Source organism: Melanerpes formicivorus, unplaced genomic scaffold (assembly GCF_026170545.1).
Source record: "Melanerpes formicivorus ecotype bairdi unplaced genomic scaffold, bMelFor1.0.p_v2 SCAF_3, whole genome shotgun sequence".
Classification (NCBI taxonomy): domain Eukaryota; kingdom Metazoa; phylum Chordata; class Aves; order Piciformes; family Picidae; genus Melanerpes; species Melanerpes formicivorus.
This window is the reverse complement of record NW_027142355.1, coordinates 29,543,753-29,563,535: the sequence shown is the minus strand read 5'-3', so window position 1 is coordinate 29,563,535 and position 19,783 is coordinate 29,543,753. Positions and strand designations below refer to the sequence as shown.

Genomic DNA, 19,783 nt, shown 5'->3' with positions numbered 1-19,783 from the left:
GAGATTGCAAGACTGTTGTGACTACGTCTATATCAGAGGTTTTATTTTAGTGCTTTCACTAATGTATCATGTGCAACTGAAAATGCTTTATAATTCTGTAGATGAGGAGGGAAGAATGTTCCTTAGGCATGTTGCGCAGATGTGTGTGATCACCTGCACTTCCTTGTAAAATAGATATAGACTAAGCTTTGTATAGCTACAGGTAGTAGTGCAGGCACAAAATCAGATCCTAATATTGTTTGTGAGTACCTAGTCAAGGTGCAGTATGAATAGTAGGCAGGGTGAGACAATGTGACAGGATAAAAACTTGAGATCCTTCCCTTTTACTTTTTCAAAGCAATGTGGGGCTCAACAATTTATATTCAAAAGCTTTTCAGCTATGAATTTACAAGTTTATTTTTAGAATGTCTAAAGTCTGGTTTTTTTTTTTTCCTTCCTTGTTCTCTCAAAATTAGTACTGTATTTCTTACTTGAGTGTATTTACGTCCTGCTTCCTGCCATTCAATCTTGCTAAACTTTGGATAAAATTGAAAGTGAATGATGTCAACATTCCTATCACAGATTCAGACTTTTCAGATCCTGTTAATGTTCTTGGACTGTGCTTCAGACAGTGGAGATCAACTTCTTCAGCAGCTGAAACCTGGTAGTGTTACACTAGATTTATAACATTATTTAGTTACAGTGAAATTATTAAAATTCTATATTTTAATTATGAGTGATTTGATGTGCCAGCAAATCTCTGCACAAAAGCTTGCAGGACTATGGTATTAGCTCTGAGGTCACCCTCTTTCTCTTTCTCTTTCTCTTTCTCTTTCTCTTTCTCTTTCTCTTTCTCTTTCTCTTTCTCTTTCTCTTTCTCTTTCTCTTTCTCTTTCTCTTTCTCTTTCTCTTTCTCTTTCTCTTTCTCTTTCTCTTTCTTCTTTCTCTTTCTCTTTCTTTCTCTTTCTCTTTCTCTCTTTTACTTTTCTCCTCCTTCTCCTTCTCCTTCTCTTTCTCTCTTTCTCTTTCTTTTACTTTTCTCCTCCTTCTCCTCCTTCTCCTTCTTCTCCTTCTCCTTCTCCTTCTCCTTCTCCTTCTCCTTCTCCTTCTCCTTCTCCTTCTCCTTCTCCTTCTCCTTCTCCTTCTCCTTCTCCTTCTCCTTCTCCTTCTCCTTCTCCTTCTCCTTCTCCTTCTCCTTCTCCTTCTCCTTCTCCTCTTTCTCTTTTCTTTCTCTTCCCTAATCTGTTGAAGTTGATGTTTTTTTCTGACAAGTAGACAAAGAATTATATAGAGAATTTTGACAGTTTACCTCCTCAGAAAATTTGTCTGTGAATTTAACAGCTCAGATGTATTCAGTGCCTTAAAATTTTCCATAAGATGAAAATTTTAGGTGTTGTTAAAGATAGGATCTCCTTGCTAATGGGGAACTGTCTGTAAGTTTATTCTGAAAAATTGAGGATTGAAGTTTCTGTTTAACTTGGAAACTTCACAAGAATTGTTTCTCACAATCACTTGATTTTGTTAGTTTTGATTTAAAAAAAAATCAAAACAAGGAAAAAAAAAAGAGCCTTCATGCAAGGATTAATTTTAGTACCATTTACTTCACTTGCACACTTTATGTTTAGATGCCATTTATAAATATATTATTATAATTTCTTTTAAATTTGATGACAATTTATACCATGCCTGATGACTGTAATTCATGCATTAAACATGCTCACATATTTTAACAATATTTGCATCTTATAATACTCTTTGTAACGACTTGTCATAGACTCATCTGTTAAACATTTATTTTACAAATGTATTTTGTAATATGCTATGGTAATAAACTGCAAAAAAAAGTTGCCCTACCTTGTAATATTTTCAGATGGATGAATAATGCATAACGAATTCTACCTTCATTTAAAACATAACCTCTGTTCTGATGAAATCTGATACATTGGATTTATGGTGATCACCAACTTGTGTGTGGTGCCATCAGTCTGCTTTCTGATTAATTTTTGTGGTCGATAAATTTGAATTAATCTGTAAATATTTACAAAATAATAGGGGGAGTGTTCTATTATTTTCCTTTTATCCACCTGATTCATTGAAACTGCATATACCAACCTCCATCATGCTGTGAGCTAATTTTCATTCAAATCATTTCTGGAAATTCAATTCATTTTTGAAATTGATTGTCAAAATGGTGATTGTTCCCTTGCTGGCTGCCTAAGTTTGTCATATGTATGTCTAAAGAGGCCTATGCTACTGTCATATCTAATCTTATGAGCCATGTAAAGCTGAAGGGTTTATAATACTAAAAGAGTTTATACTGAGCTACTACACAATAAAAACATGGACTTACTGTTATTTTGGGATGGGTTTTTCTTTTTGGTGGTTTGAGTTTTTTGAGCTTTTGTTTGTTTGGTTTTTTTAGTAGCATCTGGTTTATTTATACCTTTATTCTAAACAAAAATAGCTGTTACTGTGGGGGATGGTGTCAAAGGCCTTGCTGAAGTCCAGGTAGACTACATCCACAGGCCTCCCCACATCCACCAGGTGGGTCACCTGATCATAGAATGAGATCAGGTTGGAGACACAGGATCTGCCCTTCCTAAATCCATGTTGGCTGGACCTGAGCCCTTGGCTATCCTTCAGGTGCACAGTTATTGCTGCCAAGATGATCTGCTCCATAATTTTCCCTGGCACTGAGGTCAGGCTGGTGATACTGTGATACTGTGAAATGTATGCTAAGGGGAAGTCAGAGTTAGATAACTGGCCTTTTGGAAGGGGGCTTCATTACACCAGACAATCGATGGTTACACCTTGTCTCTGTCATTCACCTTAACAGGCCAGGATTAAGAGCCTTTTATCACTATTTATAGTCAAGGCACTTTTAGCTTACATGTTGTTGTCAACACACTTTTAAGGGACAATTTATCTGATCTAATTTAAATATCTAATTAGGATTTAATTAATTGGGCCACAGAAATGCCTGTTTCTCTTATTTGATTATACAAGTAACCTTAGGAGTAGCTCAGATACAGCTGTCTATACCATAGATTTGTTTTTCACAGAGTGATATCCCCACTTTCCCACTTCCATTCCTCTTTCTGTGGTGGTTTTTTTTTTTTCCCATTCCCTCTAAATAAATTACTGCTTATGAAATGAGCTGGGCTTATTGTCAATAGAGCTTTACCTCTTTACACACTGAGCATATTAGACTGCATTCTACATAGTCAAACACACTCTGTTTAGATTGCATAAATTCTGTTATGGAAGTCTCTCTCCTGATGGAGAGAATAATTAATTTCATTTCAGTTTGCCTTTTTGTTTTTTTTTTTTTGGTTGGGTTGTTGGTTTTGGTTTTTTGTTTGGGTTGTTTTTTGTTGTTGTTATTGTTGTCAGTATTTCTCATTAGGTGAAAGCAAGCAAAGTAGTTCCAGTTGGGATATGGTGTTCTGGTGATATGGCGTCTGTCCTCTAGCAGACTAGGAAATACACTACTTGGGCCTACAAGCATGTAAGAAATTTCAGACTAGTCATCTAAATACTGCATAGGTTTGGTAACAAAGGTGAATTGTTTAGTCTTCTATCACAAACGCTGTAGCCATTTCCTCTCATTCTTTTAAGATGGTCTCATAATTAAAAAAAATAAAATCACTGTCTTTTTAAAATTTAAACTACAAAATGCAGCTGTCTTTCTTTATTTTACCTATTTATTCCTCAGTGGTCAGTTTTCTTAGAATCGTGTTGTCTTCATTGTCTTCTTTACTTGTTTCATGGAAGTATGATGAATTCTGGAGTTAATTTTAAATAAAATATTCTAATGCTTAACAGTCACATTGGATTTCTTAGTTTTAACTGTGCACACTTTGAATACATAAAAATGATGCAGCATTCTGGTAGTTCCTTAGTTCTCATCTTTTATATTCTCATCGATTGTAAATCACATTATGGTTGCACAAGAAATGCAGAAAACATCTGTATTATAAGTTTTGGGTTGTTTTTAAATTACCGGGAAAGAACAGAGATTCTGCCCATTACTACTTCTTGGCAACCTTTCATTCTTTCATATATATCAAATATATACAATATATGTTATTTGGCTGCCTCAGGACTTCTGTAGTTAAGATTCTTTGCATTCCTTGTGTTCTTGGAATTACTTTCTTCGTGTCAGATATAGAAAAGCCTATGAGACTTTTCCTAGAAATTGGGGGTTGCACACTGCTTTGTTTATACATGCACATACACAAGTGTGTATCCGCATAGATGATTATCACATGCAACATTATTTTCTAGTTACTTTTTTTCCCCCCTTTTTTTTTTCCTTTTTTTTTTTTTTCTGTTGCACATCAGTTCTTTTCCCAAAAGCCCAGTGGCTTTTGGACCACATGAGAGAATCTCAGATCCAGAATTAGTGCCAAATTCAATATCTTGCCACTTACTGAAACCAACGGTAGGGTCTTTATAAGAGAACATTCTAGCTGCCTAGTAGATCACACACTTGATTTAAGCCCTGGGAGGTTAAGATGCAATAGATTTTTCGAACTACAGTATTCATATGCATATGAAAATAATTTTAAAGTTATTTGGTATTTCTAAGATGTGAAAGTTATCAGACTCCCTCAGAGATACATCATTTAAAGTTACCTTTTCCAGAAAGGAAAAAAAAAGAAAAAGAAAATCTCCATGTTATATTTTAATACATTTTAAAAGATTTTTTAAGCTAACTTTTGTATAATTCACATTTCCTACATACATGATGATGTGATGTTGTATAAAGGTTTTGTTCTAGTTTTGTTTGGGAGAATCTGCAGAAATCACATATGGTTTGACCATCTGTGAATAGTATGGCAACTCCAAACTCATGACGATGAAACCCTCATACTATCATGTCATGTACTGTATAAAACATACATACAACTTACAACGAGGTAGAGGATACTACTGAAAATCTCTTCCCTCCAGGCTTGAAAAATGACCAAAAAGTAGAGGTCATTTTTCATGCTTTGGGAAAAATAGATCAAGAAACTAAAACTCCAATCAATACCTATAACCTTAAAATGTGTTTTAATGTGCTGCAGCTTCAGTTACCCTCAGCTGAAGCTTCTCTATTTTAGCTTACAGGGTCTTGTGACCTCAGCCCATAGCAGAGTTTCAACAGTAATAGCGACAGCCATCTTGGATAAATGTAAGTGAAATTTTTCCTCATTTCTATAGTTTCTGTCCCTCACGTTCACTTTTGGAGTTTTGTTTTTCACTTAGGATGTAGACAGCATTCCTGACAAGACTTCTGCTGTGTATCAAGTAGCGTGATTGGCATAAAGTAGCAGTAAAGCAACTAAGTGGGACTCTATGCCTTTTAAAAGTCCCAGTAGCAGACTCTCCCTGTGCTTTTGGAATGGCAGTATGATGGCCATGCAAACTTTATTTTACCTGCAGCTAGCTTGATGGTGGTTTTCATTATCAACCATGATTAAGCTGCAAAGAGAGAAGTAGTGCAAAATACCTTAGCCATATAATCTTGTTATAACTATCGCTAAGGATGATATCTAGGAGAGTTCAGAAGATATTTTTCTAAGAGTTTCCCTTCTTCAGTCAGTTTTACCATTTTAGTTTTGCTTCAGATCAAGTTATGGTAATCCATTCCCAAATTTTGCTCTGCATTTACTAACTGTTCTATAAATCTGGGGCTGGAGCTTCATATATACTGTCTGTGCAATAACCTACAGAAATATGAGATAAGGAATCACAGAATCACATAATATATGTGGTTGGAAGAGGCCTTCTGGATCATTCAGCCTTCGACCCAACACTAAAGGATCAGCACTGAACCATGTCCCTAAGTGCCTGGTGCACATGCTCCTTAAAGACTTCCAGGGATGGTGACTCCACCACTGCCCTGGGCAGACTATTCCAATGTTTGATAACCCTTTCAGTGAAGAAAGATTTCCTAATATCCAGCCTAAATCTGCCCTGGTGCAGCTGGGCACAATTTCCTCTAGTCCTGTAGAAAAGAAGATCCTTGCCCCCTCCTGGCTCCAACCTCCCTTCAGGTAGTTGAAGACAGTGATATGGTCCACCCTCAGCCTTCTTTTCTTCAGACTGTACAATCCCAGTTCCCTCAGCTGTTCATTTCATCATGGGACATGCATTCAAGGCCCTTCATGAGCCTTGTTGCTGTTCTCTGGACACATTCAATGTTCTCAATGGCCTTCCTACAGTAAGGTGCCCAAAATTCAACACAGTACATGTGGTGTGGCCTCACCCGTGCTAAGTACAGGAGTATCATCACCTCCCAGTTCCTGCTGGCTACAGTGTTTTAATGGCTTGGTTTTCTTGGCTACCTGGGCACACTGGTGACTCATATTCAACTGGCTATCAACCACTACCCTCAGGTCCCACTCCAAGTTGCAGTATTGCAACCGCACATACCCAAGTCTGTAGTGTACCATGGGGTGGACCCAAGTGCAGGACCTGAAGGGTGTCTGCCCATTATTGGTTTCTGAGGAATACCAAATGAAGCAGCTGCTATTAAAGTTACTCTTTTTTGAACAAATGTCATGTTGTTATGATGGTAACTACTCTGTTAATCATAATTAACAGAGAAGAAAATAGAAACAGAGTTATTTGTTCAGAAAATTCTGTCCTGTATGCTGATAGCCTTAGGAAGCTGGCTTTCAGTAGAAATATACAAAAGATACCTGGACTTGGATCTTGTTTGGTATTTAGTCCTGAATTGGCTTCTGTCTGAATTCACCACTTGTGAACAATGTGCCATCCTTGCTCTGTTAACTCACCATGCCACCTCTCCATCTTCTGTTTATTCATATACATAAATATGTCTGTAATTCACAGACATATCTAAAATTCAAAGTTTTTATTTACACATAAAGGCCATTGTAGCACTGCAGGTATAATGGTACCTTTTTATGACTTCAAGTAACTAACCACTTGGTTGTTCAAAGGCAGCCTATTCTCTTCATATGGTTTCATACACTGTGTCTGTCATAAACTAGATGAAATAAAAGGCAGCACATTAGCAGTAGTTAAGGGTAAAACTAGCAAAAGTGAAACTACCTCCATCCATCTCTTACAAACACGCCATTGAATGATAGATAAAAGGCAGCGTTGGAGTTTTGCCTACAGACCTATAATCATATTTTTAAAGTTACTAGATTCCAGGTCTTCTTGCAACTGTATAGTTTTATTAATATCTCCATAATAGATATGAGACCGAATCATATTGAGTAGGGTCTAGAAGCTGTGAGGGTAGAAGAATGTGTATTGAAAACAGTTTGTGATGATCTTGAATTTCAGTATGTCTCCGACTTCGTTATGCCATGTAGGTGAAAGAATGGGCATTGTTATCAGCTACACACAGAAATCAAGTAGTAAAAGAAGCTGCATGCCCAGTCTGTTCTTTTTTTACTAAAACTATATGAAAGAATAAAAAAGGTATAAAAAATGTTAGCTTTGCTACTAGTTACTAAGTGGGCATGGAAAGAATCATGAAGAGTATTCCTAAAATTTCTCTGAGGAAACAGGTTTAGTTGAAAACCTATGCAAATCTTGAGGACCAATGTCCTAAAATGTCAAGTTGTTTTATAGTACTTGCCATCAATATTCATTTAGTTTCAAAAGAAGTAAAGCTATTTGTATAGTTATCATTGCAAGACTGAGTTAATGAAAGACATTTGAAAGTACTGTCAGTAGGAAGTACTTACAGATTTTGAATCTATGTGAGTACAAAACGAAAGATAAATTTACAAGAAATTGCATTAAGTCATCACTATGATGATAGTAGTTTTAAAAACAGCTACCTATGTGCTTATCAAATACCAGTTGTTTTGTTGAAGCCATGTATGCCAACATAAATTCATTACCATTACAAGCTCAATCCTGTATTTGCTATCTTTTTGACACTGTAGTTTATGTGACATCTCTGTCCCATTAGTAATGTGATCCTTCCTTATGAGAGTGATCCCCTGCTTTGATAACTGTCTCAGTCTTGTAACAACATCAAGATTATTGAATAAATAGAATGATAATGTGATTCCATACATCTTGTTAAAACAATATTCCCTTGATAATGAGTAGTTACGAAGTGTGTTTTATTTCCTGGTTTTAACAATTTTGTAGCTTTCCAGTTATCTTTGAGCAGAATAGAAAGACAAAAATCAAGAGGATCTGTTTATATATATCAAATTTGGGGGTTTGACTAGCTAGCATATTTAACATTTTGGGGGTGTGTGTGTGTATATATATATAACATGAAATATGGATTTATAAATGCATGCATATGTCACACTTCAGTACACTAAACAAGGACTTTGAATTACAGTAGAAAGCAATTTGTGAAAATACATTATAGAATGTGTGGTAAAGCACACTCAGAAGTTGTGTAATATGAAGAACTTGCTATCAAATTGTTTGAGATATTAAAAAGCAGATGCTCACATATCAAGCTTGCTAATCCATTTGGCCAAGTAGATATAACATTACATACTTCTAGGAATTTTAGTTTCTTTTCTAAGTCATAGTATCTTGTTCTCAAAAGTCTAGATAGTGCAAGAGACATTTGTGCTCCAGAGTAAAAAGTATAAATTGCTTCTGAGGATTTTGTAGATATACTGAAGTAATGAAACTACTGGTCATATTGCAGTCATAATCATCTAGTTATCTTATTCTTGTGGTTCTTCATAATTATCTTTAAATCATCAGTGTATAAGGCAGGGAAATGTTAGAAGCTTATTAAAGAAAAAGTCATCCCCACAGTGTGTATTACTGCAAATGTAAATGTTATTCAGCCTGAAATCTCCTTGCCTTTAATGTTACATGTACAGTGAAATCTAAACAGCTGTAGTGAGGTGGGTGTGATGGAGCTGTTTTTTTCAAAGATCTGTGTCCCCAGAGATTTCCAAAACACACACATTGTGCCATCACCTACAAAGTAACAGAGAGATTATAGTTATTTATTTCTCAGTGCTTTTGCACTTTAAACCGGGAGATGCACTTTAGTTTCATTCAAAATTCATTCATTTAAAAAACTGCCTCAAGATTTCTGACATTTAGCAAAACTTAGCTAGAGTGTGACTTCAGCCATTTAATGAGTTTGCCATTCAGAAATTTCCAGTAATGACTGTGTCATCACTGACTAGAAACAGATAGACAGATACACCTTTTTAAATAGCCCCTAAAGACTTCCTCGTTCCCTGAGAAAGAGTAAATACCTTAAACCTTTTCAGCAACTCTATAAACAAGAAGATGCCAACATCATGTTCCCTTCTAGGTTACCTGCGCGTCCTAACTGTGTCTTCCTACCATGTGTAAATCCTATTCTAATTTCCTTGTATTTGTTACCACTGTTTGATATTTGTATAGTGTTCATAACGTTTGTAGAGAAAATAAAGTTATCCATCATTAACAACTTAGGAAAAATCCTTAACTGTTCATTCTAATTGAGTTGACTGTTCAGATCGCTTCTTCTCCCTAAATCTTTTTATCTAGCCTTTGTGACTTGTAACTGAGTCTGAATGCCTATACTCTAGAAAACTCTTCAAATGTCAAATAAGCAGAGATTTTTTTACCAGTTTGGTAAAATATTTTTAGCCTTTGTAGTGTTTGCTGTGGTTGGAAATTCAGAATTGCTTGAAATCAAGGAAGTTCTTTTTCATGCTGTTGGTTATTGCTTGCTTTTTGTGTTTCAGAACTGGATTGTTTTGCTGCATATTCAAGCAAAATTGAAACATTTCTGTAATACATGGCTTATAAAACATGGTAGTTTTGAACTTGTGTGCACTTCTGAATGGAAAATAATTTTTCAGTTCTTGGGTTTAATGTAGAGGCAGATCTCAGTGTCATCCTGCAGAAGCTCTGGTAAAATGTAGAAGGTGGTACTGAGAAGGTGGTACGATCTTTTCTTTAGGAATACTGTAAACCCTGTGTATGCATGAGCTGTAATGCTGTGTTTTGTCAGAAGAGTAATATTCTAGGTCATACAGTATTTAAATTAATACTTCCAGACTTTGTTAAGCCCAGTTCTAGCAATGACCTTCCTTCCTGTGGTCAGTTCTAAGGGGAACCAGTTGTTGTCAGTGTCAAATTAGGGGCAAAGCTGATGCTGAGTTCAGATTGCTACTGGTTTCACAGTTGGCTCAGGTATTTAGGTCCAAATCTGCATTTTCTTATGTTTGTAACATGTAGTGAAGCCTAATTATTACAGCAAGAATTAAGTAAAACAGTAGTGAAAGACATCTTCTTACCATTCCACTACAAAATATTAATTTTGTCATCTTCAGTTATATCCTTGCTAAACATTTATACAGTTTTTTATACTTGCAGGTACACATCTACCAGCAAAAATAAGCTCTAACTGGTGCAAATAGAGTTTGTCTTACATGTCAAATAACTTTGGGAACATGGGTGAAGAAAGAAAGTATGGGAATAGGCTTGATGGAAGTGTTGTAGAATCTTCATTGCTTAAAGTTTATTAAATTTTGTATAAATGTCTCTCAGAGACAAAAGAGTTTATTCAACTTTCCAAGAGAGGTATTTACTAGTTCACTTGTCAAGGTGTCTTCTTTTTGCTCTGGGCTTTGGTATTTTTAGTAGAAATACTTTTATTTTAGCTTATTTCTTTTAATGAAATTAGTTCATATTTGGTTGCTAATCAGTGGTTTCAGCAATTATGTCTATGTGTATGTTGACTTTTGAGGGGTTTTTATGAGTAATCCAAACAGTATAAAAATGAAGCTTCATCTGTTACTCTGAGAATCACAGCATTACTGAATGGTCTGTGTTGGGAGGGACTTCCAAAGATCATCTAGTCCAACCACCAAATGAATGAGTATCTCATTTCTATTAAGATAATCTCTGTATAGGTTCTAAAACTAAATAAAAGTGAGAGGGAAATAGATGTTTGTACAGTTTGTAATTTTAAACAGAAATTTGTGGGTCAGATCTTGCAGAAGGTTTTGTACCTATTTCAAGTTTACACTATGATTTAAGTAATACTGAATTTTCCTAGGATGAAAGCTGTGCAACTGCTTTTGGGTCTAGAGACCCAAATAAAACCAAATTCCTATGAATCTATAATTTTCAATAGAACAATACTTAGAGAGCTCTGGAAAGTATTACTTTATTAAATGCTAGGCAGTTTTATGGAAATACATTTTGAACAACAGGTTTAAAAATTAAGGACTTTAAAACTTGTTATTTTCAAAGCTAACAGAGAATATAGTTCCAGCCCCTTCTCCATCTAAAACTGATGGTTGCTTTCTGAGGTGTAGGGAGTAGGGGAGTTGAATTCCCCTTCTGTCAGCCTGTGAGCAGGGAGAAGAGCCAGTTCTTGGTCTGCTCCAGCAACTGAGGGAGCCATTGGTACTCAATAGCCCAGTGCATAGGGTGCCAGTATTGCTCTCAAGTGGAATAGTTGAAAGAAAAGACTGAGTTTCTGGAGCCTGGTGATTAAACAGCAAGTGAGAAACTAGAATGCAGGTCCTCAGGGTGTTTTCAGGCCCTGTGTGACTTTTCTTCAGTCACTAGGGGACAAGGACATGGGACATGACCCTGACCATCACAGCCTTTAAATGAAACTCGCTTTTGTTTCTTTTTGACAGTCAACATTTTGAGTTTAAGAAGTGGCAAAATATTTTCTTCCAATTGTCAGAACTTTTTTTTTTTTTTTTTTTTCCCAAAGCAATACACTTTCTATGGTTTGCATTAATTTAAAGTTAGAATGTTGTTTCACAGTGTGCTTGGCTTGAAGTGTGCTGCTTTTATTTCTGATTAAAAGGACTTGGGAGACCAAAATGGCTTTTGTCTCTTGCTAAGCATATTAAAGCTCTACATTTCCCTACAAATGTTGCATTAGAAGAACTCCAAAAATATACATTCTGTTCGGTAGCCCTGGGAGTGCTATGTATGTGGGGGGTTTTGACAAGCAGCCTCTGATATCTAATAGCAGTTCTGATCATCTTTTGAAAAGATAAATAATACTTTTATTTTATAAGTGTGTGATGACATCCTCCACAAAAATAGATTATTCAAGAAATATCAACACTATTTTAAGGTAAGCTAATGAAGATGTGTTCAAAGATTGTAATCATCAAGCTATTATTTGTATACAAGACTGGAGAAAATATGTTGCTAAGTGCTACACCATTTTTGCGGTTGCTCTTGAGAATGAGTTAGCTAAAAGGAAGGTGCTATGCCAGCTTTATTTGAAGACCTATGCTTAAAAATGACTAATTTTATAGCACATATTTTCTGTTTATGTGCCTGTCAGTTTTAAGCAGCCTTTTATATGCAAATTCTGTGTCATTTCTTCACTAGAGTTTTTCATGCTATTGGAATAATCCCTTAACAGATATTTATAGAGTTTTTACTGTTATTTTGACAAATCAGACATTGTTATTAAAATGATAAAAGAAAGTAATTTTCATACTTTTTTTGCATTGGGAGTTCTAAACTTTTTAAAAAATCTGTATATTTCCTAGATCTATTTTAATTAGCCTGTTACAGAAACTGGGTCTTTTTCATTCCATTTTTTTGATGGCAATAAAAATCTGTACTTGGAAATTGTTTCTCAACAAGTGTGTCACTGAAGATCCATCTGTATTTCTCCTTCAATCATTTCAGCCTCTATCAAGTAGTGTGTTCCAGTAAGTTATTTCATCAATATCATATGCTCCACCAATATAAAATTGTCTCCCTTTAAAGCCATGTTTTCTACTCGAGCGGCAATGTCCTGCCACAGTGCAGCATGCCCAGATGGGCATGCTCCTGCATTGCCAATTGATCTTCCACTGCTGTAGCTACCTCCACAGGACATTAGCCACTGGAATCAATATAAGCATAGCGTATTGGCCACTTTTCTTGCTCAGCAATCTTTAGGGTCAGTTGGATGGCTTTCACTTCTGCTTATTGACTCGACTCACCTTCTCCTTCAGCAGCCTCAACAACTTGTTGTGTGGAACTCCATACAGCAGCTTTCCTCTTCTGATGGTTTCCTACTGTACAACATGATCCATCATTAAGCAAAGCATAACACTATTCATCTTCAGGGAACTCATTATATGGTGGTGCATCCTGGGCATGAAAGACCTTCTCAGGCAATGCTCTGAAATCTCTGCCTTCTGACCAGTCTGTAATCTGTAATCTGTTCCAGAATTCCTTGGTGGTTGGGTTTCCCCAGTTGAGTTCATTGCATAATCAGTGCTACCAACTTATTCCATGTAGCACTGTTCACATGATGTGTAGAGGGGATGTTCCCTCGGAACATCCAGTGTAGCACAGGCAATCAGGTTGCTAAGAAGAGAGGTGCTTCTGTACCCACTCCTTCTGAAGCAGCTCAAACTCCCTCATATGATGCTAGAATGTCCTTTCTAGTTGGGGTGTAGTGGGCTTCCGATCCTTGATATCCCCTACTCCAAAACCCTAATGCTCAACCTTGGATTTCACCTAATGTTTTCTACCAGAGACTCCCATGGTGTAGACGACATTGTGCACCAATGGTCCCATCTGGTTTAGCCTACGTGGTACCACACAAGCTATCTCCTGCTTGATCTGCTCAAAGGCTTGTTGTTGCTCAACTTCAGCTCATACTGGAGCTCCAGTATGTCTGGTACAGATGCACTCAGTGGTGGTGTCAGTTCATTCAGGCCACAATAGTCCATTGTTAATCTTCATCGCTGCAAAACAGCACTGCAAAAGATGCTCTGAGGAGAATCAGCTCCATCTTGGCCAAACCCAATACAGGCTTACTGTCTAATTTTTGTGGTTTGAAAAAGCTGTTACCTTACCATGGCCAGTGTTCTCACAAGGTGATGAGTTGAGAGGATTTCAGCTGTGTTGCAGTACATTCCTAGGCAGTGGCTGACGATAGGTGGTTGTGATATGTGACATGGTTTCTAAAGAAAACTGTAAATTTGCTCCACTCTAGGTAACACTTTGTATTTTGATACTAAGACTAGGCACTAATTTAGACTAAAACCAGAGATTGAGAAACCAGGATCAGTATTTCCATAGTCTTGAACAAAAAAAAAAGTCATTGACAGGTAACATAGAAAGACAGTGAAAGGACAGAAACACTCACCTGTGTCTAATGAAGGAGGTGACATTTCAGTAAATGGAAGATACTTAAATATATACTGTGCATTGGCAGTCTCCTAAGACTGCTGATGGTAGTGTGTTTGGGTAAAGGAACAATATGTTGAAAAATAACTCTGCTTTGAGCTGTACTGTGAGAACAGGAGCAGGGAATGGCGACAAGCCTGGTTGGAGTCACAAGCCAGCAGAAACTTTCAGGAGATACCAGAGGCTGAAGCCATGAATGGCTTTCAAATCTCTTCTTGAAAGATGTTGTGAAACTATATTTACTCCAGTTTAATTGCTATATTTCTGTATTCTTTATAGGACATCAGTGTTAATAGAATTACTGGTGAATCTTCTCTTGTTTGAGAGCAACACATGGTACACAGGACAGTGCTTCTGCTACTCGCACCCAGGAACCTTGTGGCCTTTCAGATGAACTACCAGAAAGTCCAGATTCCTCTTGGCTAACCTAAAGCATTTGACTTTAGATAACCCTGTAAGAAGCAGAGTCAGTCTAACCTGCATTGGTAGTAGAAAGCCTGACAGATATGTACTGTTATGGGTTTGCATTGATTAGATTTGTCCGTGGATTTGCACTTTGTCTTGTGTTGCCTAAAGGAAATGCCCAGGGTAAACAGACATCAGTAAGATGCTTAAAATGATATGGCACAAACCTGGTCTATGAGTCACTGGTTCATGCTAAGATACTACGAAAGTATTAAAGTTAATATTCTGATGAGGCCCTCATCAGCTCAGATGCATACTAGATTGCTCCGTGATGTGATACTTTTATACGTTCGTCTGAGGTAGGGATTTAATATGAGACAAAGAGAGTGAGGTTGTGCTGTGACAAACTCCCATGGTATGGTTTATGTTTCCCCTGGACCTCATTTTACTTCTTCAGTTCTTTTAATCTCCATAAGCTTTTTTTGTCTTTTAGATGACACTTTTGACATTTCATTATTAAAGTGAACCAAAAGATTGAGTTACTGTTCTGTTACTCGCTTTCTATATTTATTTCTGAAAAGACAAAAAAGTACTCAGGCTAATAACCATGTCACATCTTACAAAATTGCCACATGATGTTACACAGTGTAAGAACAGTGGCAGAAAAAGCAGTGTGTGCACCAGGACATACCTCAGTACAGTTTTCAAACACTATGTTTGTTATACAGTTAGGTAATTGTATGAAAAAACAGCAAGACAGATAGCAAAAGAAAATCAGGCATGTAGAAATATCTACTCTAGATGTGAAAGTGGTTTTATTTTATACAGAACAGGGAAAATTGCAATTCTTTCACTCTTGGGACACACCACAAGAACATGGAATGCTGCGGTGGTTTCTAGCTGGCTAGAACATTAAGCAGAGGTTAGGTGCACATGCACTTATGCCTGTGAAAAGCAATTGCTCTTGTGAGAGAGTGAGTAGCAGATAATTATGCACATCCTAATACAGATGTGTGTACAGGCATCAGATTTGAGGTTCTTGGAACCTTGGAACTTATTTTCAGTCTCAGGACTTAATAGTAGGGTGGCTTCAGGATACTTCTGTGCCTTCCGGATCGTGGTTAAAGTAGCCTGCCTGAGGGCTTGCCAAGAGCTCTTGGGTGTACTTGCTCCTTTAGCAGGAGTCAGTATTTTAAAATGTACAGTACAGGATTAAGACACACAACATAAGACGTTGTTGCTTTAACACTATTAAACATGTTGGTAGAATCTGGACTGTTCTGTGGCCACTGTTTATCACATTAAAACTAACAATTGTCATAATCTTTCATTTCACTGTCTTCGTAGCTCGTGTCCATGTATGAATATGCTTTCCACATGTTCTCCAAGCCATTTGAGAACATTTTGTGAAATACATCCATGTAATTTAATTTTAAAAGTCCCAATACATGTAATTTAGTAAAATGAAAACAACAAATCCCAAACCCTACTCCAAAGTTACACATTGGGCCATTTATTTTCCTTTTAAAAAATCCTGTACATGCTATTTTAACTGGGACTGCTTCTTACAAAAGAAGTGTGAAGCCCATGTATTAATTCACTAAGGATTCATTAATCCATTTTCCTTATGTCCCAAAAACCCCACCTTTCCATTACACACCCTAAAGACACAAAACCAATAAAAGTGATGAGAAATTACGCTAAACTCCACAGCACTGTTTTAAGTAATGAAAGACTCTTTCTAAATTGCTGTTTGTCACTGTTTCCTTGAACTGTTTTAATCTGTGACTGTTGCCAGAACTGGGCAGGGAGCGCTAATGGTTAGAAATGAGTTAGTGACTGCAGTAGCTCTGTTTTCTTTACAGCAAACCTTTCCCTATCCAGTGCTTCACAGTACACACAATTAATTTTGTTGTAGTGTAGAGACAGAAAGCAACTTGCTTTATTTGCTCTTCAGGCTCTGAGAAGCAGATGGTTGGGCTTCAGACCTGCATTTCATGATTGGTAGTGTGGACCCCTTTTATCATGAACTGTACGAAAGAGCCTAAAAAAGGACAGACAAGGGGTTTAATTCAACCACTAGACAGTAAAATAGGTGGACTGGACTAATCCATAAAAGCCTGAGAAGTGTCTACACATCAACTGCTCCATGGTCCAAATGGTAGCTGTCATAGCTTAAATTTGAGTGTGATCTGGTTTATCCAGAGGGAGGAGCAAGAAACACCAGTTCATACCCATGTGTCCCATGTAAGTAAAGCTATAGAATGCTTGTTAGCATTGTCAGGGTCAAGAGGTAACTTTCCTGTAACAGGCTATTTGACTGAGATTAGAAAATGTTTCATTTATCTCTGTCTCAATGGCATCCATAAGGTGTGCTGTTGATATGCTTGGATACGGTATTTTACATCTTCTGCAACTGCAATGTGGAAGGGACATGACTTAGATTGGAAATCTTGGGTATGCTATGTGGGTCCTGGGCAAGGTGGCAGTGATGCCCAAATCACTGTGATCCTAGTCTCTTACATTTCTGTCTGAAATTTTCCTTAACTGGATCTTTTGCACAAGGGTTATATGGAGGAATAGCTCTGTAACCTGTGTACTGGCCACAGTTTATGCCTTGGGTGTGCTTATGTGAGCTGGAGATGAAAACTGTGGGTTTCATCATTTGATCGCATACAAAGTTATCTTTATTTTGCTGCTGTCAATAGCTGTATGTTGTATGTTTTTAAAAAGAGCAAATCCCAAGACCAGTAAAAATGCATTTTTAAATATTAATCTTTAATAAAGATTTTTTTTACTATCAAATTGATCTGATAATTAGCCACAGAACATGTAAGAAAGTAATGTGCAAATTCAGGCATACAACATTGCGGCTAGATTTTGCATGGGCATAAATGATAGCTGAAGAAAGGTATTTCCTCCTATTGTCGATAAGCCAATTTTTCTGAGCATTATGTAACTGAAAATTGAACTTAAATCTGGGGAAATGTGCTTCCCCAGGGGAAGATGCATTCTGTACCACACAGCCTTATAATATTAAATAACACTTAAAACCAGGCAGGTGCAACAGTAACATCCATCGTGACTCTTTATTTATATCAGTTTCCACTGAGATTGTACTGTTAACTTCAATGTCCTCTTAGTATGCTGTGTTTACAGGGATGTGAACAAGAAGAGAATTTGACCAGAATGTATCACACTATATATGCATGCAATCAGATTGTCAATATTCAGCTCCTATACAGGCAAGAAAGTAGAGGTCTGAAAGGTTACCGTGTCAGTCCTTGTTCTGAGGAGTACAGGGGACTAAGACACCCGAGTGCCACAGTGCACAAAAACCCCATCAACCTACACAGATTTGAAAGTTTGATCCTTATACATACATGCTTAAATGGGATTCTGGCTTAGGAATTGTCTAGCTTTGAAAATCATGCTACACAGTTGCGGATTATGTATGTTCAACTAATCACAATATCCATAATTTCAAAATAGACCCTGATTCATTCTCCCATTTTTGACATCAGGTGAAGAACTTTATTTTGGTTACATGAAGTTCCTTGGCTATTTGGTGAATAGAGTAATGTGTTCTAAGTTAAGTTTTCAACTAGTCAGGGTTCAGTTGGGCTGAATTTTTCTATTCTATCTGTTTTGTGTTTACTATTTGGAGCCTTCTTTGGGAAAGTGGAATTGCTTCTGTTTTGTAGGTACAAGAATTGTTTCACGCTCTTCTACTTTAAGTGGGGAAAAAGCATCAGAATGGGCTAAGAAGGATATTTCTTTTGGCTAGTCTTTACTTCCTCTTAAACTGAGAATTCATTAGAACAATTCTCCACTGCTTGAAGACTGAGGATACATATGAGAGCCTCTGGCTTGTTGCACATTTTACAGGATAATGAAAATGCAAATGCAGAAAATTTTAAGATGGTGATAATAGAGTAACTCGGGATGGGGTTTGATTTGGACATGTGGGGAAAGTGGTTTTGAACTGTTTGGATAAGGTTTTTTTTGTAGATTTGGAATATCAAATGAAATTGCTTTAAAATACAATGTGCTATTGATGAATTTCAGGGGTTTTTAAACAATTAGAAACCTAAGGCAGCAAAGGTCAGCAATTCTGCTGAAAATTTCTGGGGCTATCTTTGTGTATTGCAAATTGAAACACAGCAACAGTAGAAGAATTCCATTATCTAGCACGGTATAATAATTTTTTCAAACAGATATGTAAGACTAATAAAACATTTTCATTGGTACCTGTTTAAGTATATACTAAAATTTGCCTGTTGGTAGTACATTTTTGGTTTGAAAGCGCACAGACTATCTCATACAATTTCACTTTAATTATCATTTTAGTGGCTCTGAATGGCTACATGTAGGAAGTTCTCTGCTGCTTTACTTCTGTGGGGTTCAGTTGTGCACCAATCTTTCTTTCCAAGGCAGAAAGGAGATTATTTTTATCACCAAATGTTGTTATGTGCCTACATTGGGAAGTGTCTTGCGTGATTCAGAGAGGAAACTGTCACAGAGAACAACTCAAAATTCAGAACAGAGCTCAATTTATTCTGTCTGAATTGTGATCTAAAGGAGCTTCTCTCTTTCTTTCTTAACTGTATAAATAGTATATAGACACTCCTCCTAATTTAAACTGTTGAAGTTACGCACTGTGATTTACCTAGCTGCAGGCAGTCTGTGTATTCGCTGGCATTGTCTTGTAGGAGGGAAATGGTGCAATTTTCTGATACACAAGTAGTACAATACTTTAAGAAAGATGGTTTAGTCAGTACACCATACAGTCCTTGAGCTTTCTGGAGGTCTTATAGCTCATTATGCTGATAATTGTTTTGTGAGAACTGTAGCTCATTAGAAACTGAAGTGAAACTGGAATATTATTTGCCATCAAATAGTTTGAGCTGGCAATAATTCCTGGCTGTCATTGACCTGGGGCAAATTTATACCATTGTCCTAGAGCTTCATATCCCATTACTCACACCAAAATCCATAAAGCTTTAGATAATATTTGTTCTTTAAACACTTTGTACAGGCAAAAAAGTTTAAATTTCTGTTTTAGTTCTTGTTCCTGTAATATTTGTGATTTGAAATGCATATATCATTGAAGAGCTGTATACATTCATCAGATATAACCTTTTATATACCTGACTTTTGTATGGGCAGGATTGTCAGAGGGGAAAAAGACACGGTATCTTGAACGCAATCAGCATGTTTTGACATAATAAAATATAATATAGAGAGGTGTTAGTAGTCTTTGATCTTTTTG

At 36.7% G+C, this 19,783-nt stretch overlaps 1 protein-coding gene across 5 annotated transcripts in view; it reads left to right on the top strand.

The window, feature by feature from the left end:
* Positions 1-19,783, top strand: part of FOXP2 (forkhead box P2) — a 434,778-nt gene that overhangs the window by 340,747 nt on the left and 74,248 nt on the right. The window contains exon 2 of one of the 5 annotated variants that reach the window (XM_068169901.1): positions 5,088-5,158. The exons of the other annotated variants lie outside the window; for them this stretch is intronic. The gene's annotated coding sequence lies outside the window, so the exon portion shown is untranslated. The remainder of the gene's footprint in view (positions 1-5,087; positions 5,159-19,783) is intronic. 5 annotated transcript variants of the gene reach the window in all.